The 17,838-nt window shown below is 39.8% G+C and overlaps 1 protein-coding gene across 1 annotated transcript in view; it reads left to right on the top strand.

Moving 5' to 3' along the window:
• Nucleotides 1-234: 234 nt before the first annotated feature.
• The window catches only part of KBTBD3 (kelch repeat and BTB domain containing 3), a 37,247-nt gene continuing 19,643 nt past the window's right edge, over nt 235-17,838 (top strand). Inside the window, exon 1 of the mRNA XM_039250625.1 lies at nt 235-258. The gene's annotated coding sequence lies outside the window, so the exon portion shown is untranslated. The remainder of the gene's footprint in view (nt 259-17,838) is intronic.

Here is a 17,838-nt window from a genome sequence, read left to right as displayed (position 1 = left end):
TTTCTCTCGGCCGCGACGCGGTCTCCAGGAGAGAGCGGCTAGGGGCGGAGACGCAGGCCCGCCTCTGCGCTCTGCGGCAGCGCGTGACGTCACGTGGGCGGGGCCTCAGGGAGCGTGGGGAGGGACCAAGGCCAAGAGCTCCTGGTTGCGCCACTCACACTCGGAGAAGCGCTAACGGGACAGCGGCGCAGGCCAATCGCAGTGAGGCCTGTGGCGGCAGCGAGACTAGGGTGGAGATTTCGGAGACTGCAGTTGCAGGTGGGTGAGCTCTGGGGTCTGAGGGAGGAGTGGGACGGCCGTTCCTCGTTCCGGGGGCCTCGCGGAGGAGGGCATCCCCGGGGCTCCAGCCGTCCCTGTCGACCCTCCGTGTGCGCGGCTGGGCGGGCGGCTGGGCTCCGCGGCGGGGAGGGCGCCCCACGGTGCCCCCGGGCTACCTTGCTCGCTGCCCCGGGCCCCGCGGCGGGAGGGGGGCTGCGGCCCTGTGCCCCGCGCCGGGCGGCCCCGCCGACCCCTCGGCGCGGCGGGCGGGGCGGGCCGGCCCTGCTCTCCAGGGCGTCGGCACCGAGCTGGAGCCCCCGCGGCCTTCCTCGCAGGGAGGCCGAGGGCCAGATGGGTGCCCGTGCGTCCGCGCCTGCCCCGGGGGGACTCGGTGACGCCCCTGCGAGCGTCCTGGTGATGAGAGCCCGTTGCGGGCATCGGCCCGGCGGAAAGTTGGCCTCTGCGCATGAACGTCCGAGCCCACCTTTGCGGTAGCTGAAGCCGTCCTCCGAGGCTCGGCGACGGAGGGCCAGCTGGCTAACTCGCGCGGCTCCCTGAGGCCTCTTCCCTCGCTCCCTTCTGTTCTTTTCTGTACCTGTTTGTGCTCACTTTTCCTGATACCCTGAGCTCCTCTCAGTCCTTTGCAAGTAGGTGGGAATTTTGAGCACACAGCACACACAAACCCTCAAGGCATGTAAATTACCGGCTGGATATATCACCTTGGGGAATACTTAACAAAAGCCTGCGTCAGGTGCCGTATTTGAGCTGCGCGTGCCACCTGCAGAGAGCTTACACTCTGGCGGGGCACCGAAGCCGGTCCCGGAAGTCCGCGGTACGGGACAGCCGACGGGGTGCAGTGTGAGGTGTCTGCTGATACCCTGTCACCGATGGTGGCAACTCCGTCCTCCGCTTCTGACTTTATCCAAGCGTCCTATGGTGACTTCTCCGTTCTTGTCTTTTTCAACTAACTTTTACAAAATTTCACTCTATTTCCTGTTTCTAAAACACTTCGAGGTACACTGTCACGGCTTCTGTGCAGTGCTGATTATTGTTACTGATGGACAATCTGGAATTTCGTAAATTCTTGTTGAGGAATTCATAGTTGATTCTCTTACTCTGGAAGTAAGCTCTGTATATTCACCTATGGGGCCTAATGTACAGACAGGTCATGTGGTTGTTCGTGCTTGCTCGCTCTCTGCCTAGAATATTCTCTCGTCGTCACGTTTACGGTTTCCCTGTATCATCCAGCCTTGGCGCAGATGCCCTCCGAGAAGGTCAGTACACGATCTCAGCAGCTCACTGTCCCCGCCCCCAAGGGCCTGGTCCTGTCGTGGACACTCTATAGGTTTCTTTAATGGAATCCCCTTGCCTGTCTACTTTGTAAATTCTTACTTATTCAAGGCCTAGGACAAACCCTGCCTTTTCTTAAAGACTACCTCAGAGTATGTTTTTGTTTTTTTGTAGTTTGTTTTTTTAACTGTTTACTTCATTTGGCAACTCTTCTAGCCCTGACTTATCACATCTATCATCCTGAATTATTAAAGCGTGTTATCTTACAAATTAGGACGTAAACTACTTGAGAGAATTTACTGCATACCTTGCCTCCGTATACGTAAGAAGATGTTTTGATCAACTTTTGCAATAGGTTATACTCCTTTTACAAGCTAACACTGGTATTTACAGTCTACCTTTACTTCCCTCATTTCTTTATCTTAAAGAGTGTGCCTAACTATATTCAATAAGCTCAAAATTTTATTACGATATGTTTATTGCATTGGTCAGGGGAAAAAGAAGACTAAAACGTTAGAAGTTCAGCAAGTTTGTGAGTAACAGTCCTCTTGCCCGACGCTGGTCTATGGCTTCTGAGTGGGGTCCTGTATTCTTTTCCCACTTCTCCCGCTGGTTCTCTGTGTGACTTTGGGTGAATCACAGAACCTCTTCCAGGTATCAGTATAAGTGGAAAGGCAGCAAATGAAATCATCTCAAAGATTCAGAGATTTTTTTTTTGAGTGAATAATGTTCATTTAGCTTTTTATTGAGTCACCACTTAGAAACTTAATTCCACTGTAAAACTTGAGACTTTAGTAATAACTCTGATTCCACCAGTTACCCAAGAAAGAAAACTTGATTCTTTTCCTTCAGTTTTCATGTCCAATTAATTCTACGTTCTACTGACCCTCCTTCTAAAATAGAGCCCAAATCCATCTTTTTCCGTCTTCGTTGTTAACACTGTGGTCGAAACTGCCATCCCGTCTCACCTGCAGGACTGACTGGTTTTCTAGCCTGCAGGAGAAAGGGGAATGTTGTGTCCTGTGTCCTTCCTGCCCACAGCACTCCTCGGCTCGGCGCTAATCACTGTGCTGTCTGCACCCCTGACTAGACGGGAAGGAAGGAGACCAGCAAGATAGGAAACCTGAAGAGTGATGTGCCACACAAACTAGAGAGGCGTGTTTCCAGAAGGTGAATACTCCTGAGAAGTTAACTGAAGTGGGGAGACACTGCCTCAGGCAGGTGTCGGGGTGAAAGGAAGGGGTGGTAGTGGGCTCACAGCAATTGGAGGGAAAGCTCCTACAGACTTTTTGGGTTGGGGAGTAGAAAAATGGGATGGTAACTACACAAGTTCAAAGGACGGATTTTTGTTTGATTCAGAGTGGGAGATACTAAAATGTGTCCTCTGATGGAATCTGTCAAGTCAGAGAAAGTGTCGATGCAGCAGAGGGGGTAGTTTGTGGGTGTGCACATGCGCGTGCGCACACCACTCTAAAGTGTACTGCAGAGTGGAGGAGCCGGTGTCCGTTGTTCCTGGCTGTATGCCCAGTTTCTAGAACAGGGCTTGCCGAAATAGTAGCTACTCTGTAAACTGTCTAATATGTGTTGAATAAATGAATGACTTGGATTCTATTTCCCTTTTTCTTTTAATCTTTTAATTAATTCTTCACACATCAGCCAGAAAGATATTTTAAAAAATAAATCAGATCGTGTCACTATCCAGCGCAAAGTATTCTGTGGTCCCAACAGCACTTAGGGTGAAATCCCAGCTCCCTGCGGTCCACAGGACCCTGCATGAGGCGGCACTGGCCTCTTCAACATTGTTCTCTTGTCAAACATTTCCAGTGATGCCCGCCTTCTTTCTCTTCCTGAAACTGAAGGACCCATTTCCACGTTAGGCTTTCTGCATGATTTCTCCCACAACCCCTTACTTTATATGACACCTTTTCAGAAAGCGTCGCCCTGCCATAGTAGCAGAGAGCAGCAAAAGCACTGGAGCCAGGCCACCTGGATTGAGGTCCCTCCTTACTTGCTGTATGACCTGGAGCAAATTTAGGTCTCAAAGTGTCGTCTCCTCATCCTGTAAAGTAGGGACAATAGCAGAATCTATGTTATGTCGTTCTTTTGAAGATTAAAGAGTATCTGAAGCACGCAGGACAGAGAACACAGGAAGCACGACAGAAGTGTCCCCACCGTCACTGCCTGAAGGTGGACATCCCCCGTTGTTCATTTTTATTCCCATCTCCCAGCTGTTTCTTCACAGTATCGATCACGGTAATTTGTCAGTCTTTCTCACTACACAGTGACCACTGGGAAAGCCAGCGTCATGTCTGCTTCTGTTCTCCATGCTTTCTCTAGTGTCTAACTCCATACCTGGCATACAGTTAGCGCTCTGTCGTAAGTGCTTATGAGAAGAGGCCAGAAATCATGTTCTGTTTGAAACACCTGTGACTAAACTCGATCACTGGAAGGCCTGATGGAAAGGTCAGTCACAGCACAGCTTTCCTTTGATACTCCGCTCCCATCAAATGGCACATGCTATTTTTGTCACTACTTTATATCAAGGTCTTATCAGACTTGATTCTTATACTTTTATTAATTCAACTATTTAAATCAAATTAGCAGAAGACATTAAAGGACCTAACAAGAGAATCGTTTTAAAAATGGGCTCTGTTTTGAGCACAGAAGAGTTTTGTTGAAGCTGAGGTGCAGTCTTACAAAATACACCATTTTACGTGCTACTAAGAAAGAAAACAATGCCTTTTTTAACTCCGACACAACTCTTTACTGCATGGAACTTTTCATACTTAGGGAAAGCCCTTGAAAAAAAAAAATCATGTATCACCCTTGTACACACAGAAAAAGAAAGGTGTAAGCAAAATTAGCTGAGATGCTCTTAAAACTTTGTCATAGAGTACAGTGCTTATAACTCACTTTTAACTCAGAATCTGAATGTCCACATTTTTCTCTATAATGTCACTTTCTACTATTCAAGAGCATTAGTGATGCATCATTTTTTTTAATTGAAAAAAATTTTTAAATGTTTATTTTCGAGAGACAGAAGAGTGTGAGCAGGGGAGGAACAGAGAGAGAGAGAGAGAGAGAGAGAGAGAGAGACAGAATCTGAAGCAGGTCCAGGCTCTGAGCTGTTAGCACAGAGCCCCATGTGGGTCTTGAATACACAAACCTGAACCAAAGTCAGACGCTTAACTGACTGAACCACCCAGGCGCCCTGATACATCAGGTCCCAAATGAGTATCCATTGTTATCTCCACAGTTTTCTTTTAAGACACCAATGCCCATGGTTCACATTTTGATGGACATACACATGCTATGACGGATGTCATGACTGCTACCTGACCAAAAGCAATTATAAGATACCTGTGCATTTCAGATATGTTGACTGTGAAAAAATGTGCGTCTTAAAATTAGTGAAATGTTGGGGCGCCTGGGTAGCTCAAGTTGGTTAAGCGTCCGACTTCGGCTCAGGTCATGATCTCATGGCTCATGGGTTCAAGCCCTGCGTTGGGCTCTGTGCTGACAGCTAGCTCAGAGCCTGGAGCCTGTCTTCGGATTCTGTGTCTCCCTCTCTCTCTGACCCTCCCCTGCTCATGCTGTCTCTCTCTCTCTCAGAAATAAATAAAACATTAAAAAAAAATTAGTGAAATGCCATATTGAATTTGCAGAATATTTGAAGAAAAAAGTTGCCTTATAGACCTTTTACCAAGATTTAAGAATTGTTTTACAATTAATAATGCTACTAAGTACATGTTATTACTGAGCTTAACCATTAATGCTGATATACCCCATGACAATATTAATTTAATTTTTGTGATATATTTACAACAATGCAGTGTAATTGGGGTGTCCACTTTGCACACGAGGAAGCTCATGACTGAGAGGACCTCAGTAGGAGTTACCAGTATAGTGACGGGCCATTTAGGACCTGTTCTTGCAGCTCTAAATCCCAAGCTGTCTGTTGTTGCAAAGTATGGTATCGCTACAAGTACAGATTTACTCCAAACAAATGTAAGAAATGAGGATTCCAGCTTCCTGGATTTCTCAGTCTGGATTGAATATGATGTCCGGCTTTATCTTTTAACAGTTTCATGAAAGTGAAGACCTGTATATGACTCTAATATATTTGAGCATATTTTTTTGAGAATACTTGAAAATTTCTGTTAAAGTTTGCTTTTGTTACCATTTATAGAAATAATCATTACTTCATAATTCCATCATTGGGTTAAATTCTTAATATGAACAGAGAGCCTCAGTAATTGACTTAATCCAACACAAGATCCAAATTAAATACATGTTTTTAATGATAAAGAAGTTTGTTGAAAAATGTGGTTGGGGTTTCTTAAGTTTATTTTCTCAAGACTTATGTCAATATGCAGAAATACAGTTTTTATCATTTTGAAAGCCTCAAGTTTGGGTACCTTTTAGCTTTTATGTTTTACATTCAACTTCTTTTTTTAAAATGAGGAACTACTTATTCCAAAAATAAAATGATGTTTCCTTTGTATTTTTAAGTGTTTTGAAAAAGAACAAAACTAGGATATAAAAATGGTTCCTAAACTGAGTTTTTATTTCATTGTCTTTTAATGTTTGTTTTGAGATAATCACATATATATAAACTTAGAAAAACAGTGTAAAGAAATCTCCTGTACCCTGAACCCAGTTTTCCCAATGGCTACATCTTACAGAATTATCGTCCACAATCAAATCAGGAATTTGACATTGAGGCACTGTTTGTGTGCAGTTCGATGTCATTTTCTCACATGGGTAGATTCCTATAACTAAGCAAGTCACAGAGTATTACAGGTCACTACAAAACTCTCCCTTGTGTGTACCCACTCCACAGTCCTCAGTCCCTGGAAACCACTAACTGGTTTGCTACAGCTATAATTTTTCATTTCAAGAATGTTAAAGAGATGGAATCATACAGTATGTGACCTTGTGAGACTGCCTTTGTGCGCTCCTCATAATGCTCTTGTGGTCTATCAAAGCTGTTGTGCAGGTGAGTGCTGTGTTCCTTTTTAATACATTCCATGTTATGGGTGCACCACCATTTACATACTTATCCATATAATGAGCAACAGTTTTGATGTTCATAGTTTTTGACCATATAGTTAAAGGTGCTATGAAGAACCATATATAGATTTACCTTTCTCCATGATAAATGCCCAGGCCTGTGGTTATTGGGTAATACAGTGTATGTTTAGTTCCTCCTCCACTTTTATTGAGATATAATTGATACATAACACTGAGCTAGTTTTAGATATACGACATGATAGTTTGATATTTGTGTATATTATGAAATCAATACCACAATAAGTCCAGTTAACATCCCTCATCTCACATAATTAGAATTTTCTTCTGAAGCTTTTAAGATTTACTCCCATAACAACTTCCAAATATAGAATACGGCTTTGTTACCTGTAGTCATCAGGCTGTACATTAGATCTCCAGAATTGCTTTCTTTAATAACCAGAAATCTGTACATTTTCTCCTCCTTCACTCAGTTACCCCATCCTCCACCCCCTCTGGCAAACATTGTGTTCTCTGTTTCCATGAGTTTTTTTTTTCAACATTCCACATATGACATTATATGGTATTTATCTTTATTATTTCACTTAGCATAATGCTCTCAAGGTCCATTTGTGCTGTCACAAATGGCAGAATTCCTTCTTTTTTAGGGCTATTATTCCTCTGTGTGAGTGTGTATACTTCACATTTTCTTTATGCATTCATCAATCCATAGACATTTACACTGTTACCATGTCTTGGCTATTGTGACTAATGCTGCAGTGAACATGGGAGTGCAGATACCTCTTGAGGACAGTGATTTAGTTTCCTTTAGCTATATATCTATACCTAGAAGTTGAACTGGTAGATCATATAGTAGTTCTATTTAATATTTTTGAGGAACCTCCTTACTGTTTTCTACTGTATTGGTTGCACCAATTCACATTCCCACCACAAGTATACAAGGTTCCCTTCTCTCCATATCCTCAATAGCACTTGTTATTTCTTATCTATTTGACAAAAGCCATACTGGCAAGAATGAGTTTTTATCTTGGGGTTTTGAGGAGTACACCACTTCATGTACCTGTCAGCCACTTTAGTATCTTTGGAAAAAGGTCTGTTCACATTCCTTGCCCATTTTTAATTGGATTATTTGAAGGCTTTTTTTTTTTTTTTTTTTGCTATTGAATTCTATAAGTTCCTTATATATTTTGGATATTAACACTGTCATATGTGCAGGTTGAGAATATGTCCTCCCAGTCTGTAGGTTGCCTTTTCATTTGGTTGATCACTTCTTTTACTGTGCGGAAGTTTTGCAGTTTGGTGTAGTTTCACTTGTTTACTTTTTAGTTTGTTGCTTGTGCCTTATGTGTCCTATCCAAAAAAATCACTGTCAGGGAGCTGATTCCCTATTTTTCTTCCAGGAGTTTTATGGTTTCTGGTCTCACATTTAAGTCTTTAATTTTTGTGAGTGGTGCGAGTTAGAGGTCTAGTTCCCTTATTTTGCATGTGAATATTGAATTTTCCCAGCACTGTGTACTGAAGAAACCATTTTTTCACCACTGAGTATTGGTGGCTTTCTTGTCAAATCATAGTTGATAATTTATGTGTGGGTTTACTTCTGGGCTCTCAATTCTTTTCCATTACTCCATGTGTTTGTTTTTATGCCAGTGTCCTACTGATTTCATTACTACAGCTTTATAATATAGTTTAAAATCAGGATGTGTGATGCATCTAACTTTGTGTTTTTTAGAATTACTTTGGTTTCTGGAGGATGACTTTGGCTATACAGGTAGTTCCATATGAATTTTAGGATTATTTTTTCTGTTTCTATGAAAAATACCTTAGGTATCTTGAGAGGGATTGCATTCAGTCTACACAGGGGTTTAAGTAGTATGGACATGTTAACAATTCTTCCAGTCCATGAACACAGGCTCTCTTTCCATTTATTTATGTCTTCTCCAATTTCTTCTATCAGTGTTTTATGGTTTTCAGTGTATAAGTCTTTGACCTACTTGGTTAAATTTATTCCTAAGTATTTTATTGTTTCCAATTCTATTGTAAATGAGATTGCTTTATTTTATTTAAAAATTTTTAATTTTTAATTTATTTTTGATAGAATGACAGGCTGCGAGCGGGAAAGGGGCAGAGAGAGGGAGACACAGAATCCAAAGCCGGCTCCAGGCTCTGAGCTGTCAGCACTGTCGAACTCACGAACCATGAGATCATGACCTGAGCCGAAGTCAGACTCTTAACCAACTGGGCCACCCAGGCGCCCCTGTTTTCTTTATTTTAAATTTTATTTTGTCGTCAGTGTATAGAAATGGTACCGATTTTTCTATGTTGATTTTATATCCTACAACTTTACTCAATTTGTTTATTAGTTGTTATATATTTTGGGGGGGGCAGTCTTGAGGATTTTCTATATATAAAATCCCATCTGCAAACAAAGACAATTTTATATGTTCTTCCTTTCCAATTCTGATTCCATTTTTTTACTTTTCTTGCCTGATTTCTCTGGCTAGAACTTCTAGTACCCTATTGAATACTGGTGATAGTGAACAACCTTCTCTTGGTCCTGGTATTAGAGTAAAAGCTTTCAACCTCTCACCATTGGCTTTGATGTTAGCTCTGCACTTCTCATATATGGCCTTTAGTATATTGAGAATTCAAGACTCACTTTCCTTCTGTCCCAGTTAGTAGAGAATTTTTATCATGAATGGATGTTGAATTTTTTAATATTGTTTTCTGCATCTGTTGGGATGATCATATGATTTTTATCTTTCCATTAATGTGGTAAATTATTACATCTATTGATTTGCATATGTTCAACCATCCTTATATCCTAGGGATGAATCCTAATTGATTATAGTCTATTATCCTTTTAATATGCTGTTGGATTCACTTTGCTAGTTATTTTGTTTGAGACTTTTTGCATCTGTAGTCACTGGGGATGTGAGTAGAGTTTTGTTTTTTGGTTTGTCTTGTTTTTATAGTGGCCCTATCTGGCTTTGATATCATAGTAATGCTGGCCTCATAAAATGTGTTTAGGAGTATTCCCTATTCTTCAGTTTTTTGGATGAAAAGGATTGGTATTGACTCACTTTTAAATGTTTGGTAAAATTCACCCATTAATCCATTTGGTCCTGGAATTTTTTTTTGTTGGGAGGTTTTTGATTACTCGTTCAATCTTACAGTAATTCGTTTGTTCAGATTTTCCATTCTTCAGGATTCAGACCTGGTAGGTTGTATGTTCCTGGGAATTTATCTATTTCTTCTGAGTTTTTAGCTTGTGTATAATAGTTCATAGTAGTTTCTTATGATACTTTGCATTTCTGTCATATCACTTGTCTCCTCCTCCATGTATAATTTTATTTATTTGGGTTCTTGATCTTTCTTTAGTTAGGTAAAGGTTTACCAATTTGTTCATCTTTTCAAAGAAACAACTCTTATTTTTGTCAGTTTTTCTATTGTTTTCCTGATTTCCACTTTATTTATTTCTGCTCTAGTTTTTATTATAGCCTTAGTTCTGTTAAATTTGGGCTTATTTTGTTATTCCTCATTCCTTGGGATGTAGAATTAGGCTGTTTATTTGGGGTCTTTTTCATGGTATTGTATTTATTCCAATAAATTTTGCTCGTAGAAATGCTTTTGCTACATTCCATAAGTTTTGGTATGCTTTATTTTCATTTGTTTCATGATATTCTTTTATTTTCCTTTTAATTTCTTCTCATGCCTTGGTTGTACAGAACTGTGTTTAATTTTCATATATTTACAAATTTTCCTTTTTTCCTCATTATTTTTTTTAATGTTTTTTATTTATTTCTAGGAGAGAGAGAGAGACAGCGTGAGCAGGGGAGGGTCAGAGAGAGAGGGAGTCACAGACTGAAACAGGCTCCAGGCTCTGAGCTGGCAGTCAGCACAGAGCCCGACGCGGGGCCCGAACCCACGAACCGTGAGATCACGACCTAAGCGAAAGTCGGACGCTTAACCGACTAAGCCACCCAGGCGCCCCCTTTTTTCCTCATTATTGATAACTGCTTTCATAGGATCATTGCTGGAAAACATAGTGTGATTGCAGTCTTCTTAAATTTGCTAAGATTTGTATTGTGGCCTAACATCTGCCCTACCCTAGAAAATACTCTGTGTGTATATGTGACTTAAGTCCTTTTGGTCTATAATGTTGTTGAAATCTATTGATTCTCTGTCTGGATGATCTATTCATTATTGAGTGTAATATTAAAGTCATCAGTTATTATTTTAATATTGTTTATTTCTGTCAGTTCTGTTAGTATTTGCTTTATATATTTAGGTGCTCTGATATTGGGTGCAGAAACATTTACAATTATACATTCTTAATGGATTGACTCCATTATGATTATACAATGACCTTCTTTATCTCTTTTGACTATTTTTAGCTTAAAGTCTCTTTTCTCTGACATAAGTATAGCCTCCCTGCTTTCTTTTGGTTACCATTTGCCTGAAGTATCTTTTCCCATTCCTTCACTTTCAGTCTACATGTCTCTTTATAGCCACAGTGAGTCTCTTATAGGCAACATATCTTTGGATGTTGTATTTTTATCCATTCAGCCATCCTATGTCTTTTGATTTCAGAATTTAATCCACTTATGTTTAATTAGTAATAGGTAAAGACTTTCTATTGCCATTTTGTTAACCATGTTCTGTTTTCTAGATGCTTGTTGCTTCTTTGTGGTTTGATGACTGTTAGAGCAATATTTTGTCACTCTTTAATCATAATATTTTATGTGACTACTACAGAGTTTTCCTTTTTGGTTACCATGAGGCTTATATAAAATATATTTATAATGTTCTGTTTTAAGTTGATAACAATTTTAATACCATAAACTTTAAATTTTTATTTCTCCCCTCATTCACAGTTTAGATTATTGATGTTTCAGTTTATACGTATATATATGCATCTATACATATATGTATGTTTTAAAAAAATTTATTTTTAAGTAATCTCTACACCCAAGGTGGGGCTCAAACAACCCTGAGGTCAAGAGTCACATGCTCCACTGACTTAGCTAGCCAGGCACCTCTCAGTTTACTTGTATTTCATATTGTGTATCCAGTTACAAATTTTTGTAATTATGGTTATTTTTAATGTTTATTTTTTAACGTTTAAACTAGAGTTGTAAATGAATTAAATACTTGAGAATACAATTACAATAGTAGAGAATCTGATTTTGATTGTATATTTACCATTATCAGTTAGTTCTCTATACATTAATATGTTTTTTGATGTTAATTAGCATCATTTTATTTCTCCTTGAAGAACTACCTTTAGTATTTCTTGTAAGTCAGGTGTACTGATGATGAATGTCTTTACCTTCTATTAGTTTGAGAAAGTCTTTATGTCTCATCCATTTTTGGAAGACTGCTTTGCCACCTATACCATAGTTAGTTGACAGTTTTCATTTCTCCTTTAATATTTTGAATATATCACCCCATTCTCTCCTGGCTGAAAAGTTTCTGTTGAGAAACCTATCCTTAGTCTTATGGGAGGGGAAGAGGTCCCTTGTATGTGATGTATCACTCTTGCTGCTTTCAAAGTTCTTTGTCTTTGACTTTTGACCATTATAATGTCTCCCTGTGTAGCTCTTTTGGGGTTCAACCTATTTGGATCCTTTGGGCATCATTACTCTGATATCCATTCCTCATGATATCCTTCCTCATGTTTGGGAAGTTTTCAGCCATTATGGTTTTAAAAATACTTTCGGTCCTTTTTTCATTCTCTTCTCCTTCTGGGATTTTTATAATACATATATTGTTCTTTTAGTTGTGTCCTGTGAGGCCCACAGGCTTTCTTTACTCTTCTTAATTCTTTTTTTCTTTTTGCTATTCTGACTGGATAATTTCAAATGCCCTACTTTATAGTTCACTGATTCTTCTGCTTGATGGAATTTGCTGTTGAAGCTCTCCATTGAATTCTTCAGGTCAGTCACTGGATTTTTCAACTTTAGGATCTCTCTCTCTCTCCCTCTCTCTCCCCACCTCCTTCCCTGCCTCCCTCCCTCTCTCTCTCTTTCCTCTTACTCCCTCTCACTCCACCTCCCTCCCTTCCTTTTTTTTTCCTTCCTTCATAATGTATTTTTGTTGTTGTTGAACTTCTCATTTTCTTCACGCATTGTTTCCCTAATTTTATTTAGTTATTTGTGTTTTCTTGTAGTTTGCTTAACTTTTTTAAGAGAAATATTCTGAATTCTTGCAGACAGTTTATAGATCTCCCTTTCCTTTAGGGTCAGTTATTGGGGCTCTATGACTCTCATCTAGTGATGTCATTGTTTACCTGATTCTTTACAATCCTTGATTCTTTGTGTTAGGATCTGCACATTTGAGTAAGCAGTCTCCTCTTCTGCATTTTACAGGTTCTCTTCTCCAGAGAATCTTTCACCAGTCAGTTCACCTTGGTTCTGGACAGGTCAGCTGGCAGCATCCTTGGTCAGGTGGGGCTTGCTGTCAGGGCTTCTATTTGAGCAAGGAGTCTGCCTGAGCTCTGAGGTCAGGCTGGGTGCTGATGGCTGGAAACAGTCAGTTTCCTGCCCATGCCCAGCTGTGGGATGGGCTCTGTGGCTGCATGGATTCTCTGGTTAAACTTCCTACTCAGGCAGGACTGGGTGCTACACTCAACAGTTAGGCAGGGCTGCAAAGGTGCTTCCGTTCCTGAGTGGAGTTGGAAAACAGGCTCCATGCCCCTTTAGCTTGATGGTCGGGGACCTGAATCCAACAGAGTTGCCCACCAAACTCCTTGCTCAGACAGTACTACCAGCTTTGCTTTGAAGATGGAAAGAGCTGCTGGCTTGGCTCCCTCCCTGCTCACCTGCTGTTGTAAGCTTGACTATAGGTTGGGCTACACAGCTTCCCACGTGTTCTGGTTAGGCTCGCTTGTTGGGCAGGGGTGGAAGCTGTATTCAGTGCAAGAGGGCTTCACATTTGCTTCCCAGCCTGGGGAAGGGCCATGTAACAGCCTTCACAGCCAGTTAGGCTTGGTAGTCAGACCTGAATCAGGCAAAACACGCTAAGCTCCCTGGCCAGACAGGATCACCAGCTGGAGTCTACAGATGGGCAGAGATGCTGTTGGTGCCCCTCTCAAGGGCTGCTGAGCTGCTCAGTTTCTCAGATGCTCTGGTCGGGTTTCTCGGTGAGGCTGGGCTGGGGGCTGCACTCAGTAAAAAACAGGACTAAGATTTAGCTCTTCTGCCAGGCAGGGTGCGGGGACAGGCTACTGGGGTCTTGAATCAGGCAGGACTACACACTGGGGTCCCTGGCCCGATGGGGCCACCATCTTGTGGTGAGCTTAAGAAACTGCTGAATAATTTCCATTAGCAACATGGTAATAACACAGTATCTCTGTGCCCACTCAGTCATCTGATGTTACCACTGTTTTTTTGTTAGCCATTCCAGTGGATATGTAGTGATATTTCATTGTGGTCTTAATTTCCCATTTTCATGACTAATGATACTGGACATATCTTCATGCGTTCATGTCTCTATTTTGTTTGGTAAAATACTTCATATATTTTGCCCCCTTTTTAATTGAATTGTTTTTTTACTGATGGGTTTTGAGAATTCTTTATATATTAATCTTTTTTCCAATTTCATTTGCAAATATTTTCTCCCAGGCTGTAGATGGTCTTTTCATCCTCTTAACAGGATCTTTCACAGAGGAAACAAAACATATTCAATTTTGATAACATTCAATTAATGTTTTTCTCTGTTTATGGATTGTGCTTTTAATGTCATAGATCTAAGAACTCCTTGACTAACCCTTTGTCACAAAGATTTTCTCCTATATTCTAAAAGTTTTACAGCTTTTACATTTCACATTTATGCCTATGATCCATCTTGAGTTAATTTTTGTATGATATGTGATATTTAGTTCAAGGTTCAGTTTTTTGGCTGTGAATATTCATTTGCTTCAACACTATTAAAATATTATCTTTATACCATTGATTGTTTTTGAGCTTTGTCATAAATTAGCTGATTTTACTTGAATGGGGCTACTTATTAATTATATTTTCTGTTCCATTGATATATGTGCCAGTCTTTCTCCAATATCACAGTTTTGATTAATGAAGCTGTATCATAAGTACTGAAATCAAGTAGACTGACTCTTCCAACATTACTGTTATTTTTCAAAACTGTGTTAGCTGTCTTAATTTCCTTGTCTCTCTATGTAAGTTTTAGAATAATTGATTTCTACAAAAAGATCTTCCTGAGATTTTGAAAGGAATTGTGTTAAACCTGTGTATCGGTATGGGGAGAATTGACATGTTTACTATGTTGACTTTTCCAGTTTATGAACATGGTATAATCTCTCAATTTGTTTACGTTTCTTTGGTTTCCTTTGTCAGCATTTCATAGTTTCAGTGTGTAAGGCCTATACTTGTTTCGGTAGATTTTATACACAAGTCTTCCTGCTGTTGTAAATGGCTTTTAATTTAAACTTTGGTTTCCATTTGTTGATTGCTGGTTTATAGAAGAATCATTGATTTTGGATGTTGATCCTATATCATTGCTGTGGCATTGCTGAAGTCACTTATTAGTTGTATGTATATTTTTAGGTTACTTGGGATTTTCTTTGTAGACAGTCTTATCATCTGTAAATATAGAGGCAATTTGTTTCTTCCTTTCAAATGTATAAGCCTCTTACAGAATTTTCTTGCCTCAGTGTGCTGGCTAGGACTTCCAGTACTATGATGAATAGCAATGCTAAGAGTGGACACACTTGCCATTTTCATCATCTTAGAGCAAAAGCATTCAGTCTCTTACCATTTGGTCTCTTTGCTATAGATTTTTTTATGTTGATTATGTTATGTTGATGTGCTTTATCAAGTTGAGGAAATTCTTCTCAGTTCTTTGTTTGCTGAGAGGTTTTCTCATGAATAAAAGTGGGATTTCTCAGTGTTTTTACTGTGTCAAGTTGATACAATTATGTGATTTTTCTTTTTCAGTTTGTTTCAGCACTGGATGACATTAATTGATATTTGAATACTGGACCACCCTTACATCCTGGGATAAACCTACTTGGTCTTGTGCACAATTCTTTTTAGATCCTGAATTATTTTTGCTAATTAAAAAAAATTATATATGAGGGATATTGATCTGTGGTTTTGTTTTTCTCTTACTGTATTGTCTTTGTCTGGGGTACCACAGTAGTACTGACATCATAAAATTACTTGGGAAATGGTCCCTCCTCTTCTGTATTCTGGAGGAAATTATATAGATTTGGTATTAACTTTTAAACAAATTTTGATGAATTTAATTTCCTTAATAAGAAATTACAGGGCTATTCAAAATTTCATCCTGAGTGAGTTGTGATAATGTGTGGGTTTTGAGGAATTAGTCATGTCATCTGCCCTACTAAATTGTAACAGGGAGAGTTGTTTATAGTATTCTTTTCCTTATCCTTCTGATTATCTTCAAGGCTTGTAGATTTCTGCTCTTTATCATTTCCTTTCACCTGTCTACATTCAGTTTACTTTGCTCTTCTTTTTGAAGTTTCTTGAGGTTGAAGCAAAAATTATAACAGTGTCTATGTAATGGTTATTTAAAACAATTATATAATAAGGAAATGAGGGAGAGTAAAGGGAAGTAAAAAAGTGTAAAGTATATATGCTTTACTTACACTGGTAAAATGTTTACACAAGTATTATCATATATACATACACCACACACACACACACACACGTATATGTAATACTTAGAACAACCACTAAAATGTCCATACAAAGAGATATACCCATAGTCGCTATAGCCAAGCTAAAGTGGAATTTAAAAGAGGTTCAAGTAACCCAAAGGAAGGCAGAAAGAATAAAAAAGATAAACTAAAAATAGAGAAAACATAAAACAACCAACCAAATAGCAATCCTAAGTATTAACGTATCAATAATTGCACTAAATATAAGTGGTCTATATATGTCAATTAAAAGAGATTAGGAGAATAGATTTTTTAAAAATGAGCCAACTTTATATACTTCCTATAAATCATTCACCTCAAATAGAATGATATAAGTAGGTTGAAAGTCAAGGATGAAAAAATATATACTATGCAAGCAGTAATTAAACAGGTATGGTTATATTAATACCAGATAAAGTAGACTTCAGCAAGGAAAATTATGAGGGACAGAGAGGAATATTACATGTTAATCCACTCAGAAGACATAGCAAACCTAATTGTCTATGTACCAAACAACAGAGCTGCAAAATATCTAAAGCAAAAACTAATAGAACCGATAAGAGAAATAGGCAAATTTACTGTTACAGCTGGAGACATTAATACCCCTCTTTCAACAGAACAAGAAGATAGTAAGTCAGAAGTGACACAGAAGAACTCAACACCATGAATGAATAGAATCTAATCAGCATTTATAGAAAACTCAACCTAACAAAAGAACTCACATTACTTTCAAGTGCCACGGAACATACAGCAAGAGTAACCATATTCTAACCCACAAGACAAACCTCAAAAGACCGAAAAGCATTAAAATCACATAGGCTATGTAATTGCTCATTGCAGCATCTCTGTGAAGGCTGCTTTAAATTTCCTGGTAGATAATTCTGACATCTGTGTCCTGTGTCGGTGTCTGTTGATTGTTTCTCTTTCAACTGGATATATTCTTGGTTTGGGGATTATATTGGATATTTTGTAATAAGACTCTAGATCCTATTTATATCTTGTATTTTGGTGGGTCTTTCCTGACACTGCTCTGTTAAGGCCACCAGCTCATTACTGCTGTGTTGGGATAAAAGTCTAGATTTTCCACCTCACCTCTTGGATGCCTGGGAGAGGAGGCGCTCTTTTTACTGCTGGATGGAGTTAAGAGTTCAGGCTCCCCTCTTTGCACCCCCTGATACCACTTTGGGACAGGGAGGGGCACATAGTTACAGCTCTCCCCGTGGTCCCCATGGACATCATGTGAGGGTGGTCTTGTTGCTACTAAGTGGTTGTGAGAAGTCTTACATCTTCACTGGGCCTCTACCTCCACCCCAGGAAGGACAGGGAGGAATGCCATGTCACTTCCAGGTAGGAGTAGAAATCCAAGATCCCATGTGTCACATGACTCCAATGATGGTGGAGGGGAAGTGATGTGGACTCTTGTTACCACTGGACTGGCTACCCACTCCGCCTTCCCCGATACCACTCCATAAGGAGGAGAGGAGGAGGAGGAGAGTTGACGCAGCTCATTACAGCCTGGGAGGGGTGGGGTGCTAGGTTCTCCATTCCACTTTTGCTGACATGGGTGCCTGTAGAGAGTC

The sequence above is a fragment of the Hyaena hyaena genome, unplaced genomic scaffold, assembly GCF_003009895.1.
Source record: "Hyaena hyaena isolate Hyena2069 unplaced genomic scaffold, ASM300989v1 scaffold_376, whole genome shotgun sequence".
In the NCBI taxonomy this organism is placed as follows: domain Eukaryota; kingdom Metazoa; phylum Chordata; class Mammalia; order Carnivora; family Hyaenidae; genus Hyaena; species Hyaena hyaena.
Note: the sequence above shows the minus strand (reverse complement) of the source record. Positions and strands in the feature narration are given on the sequence as shown.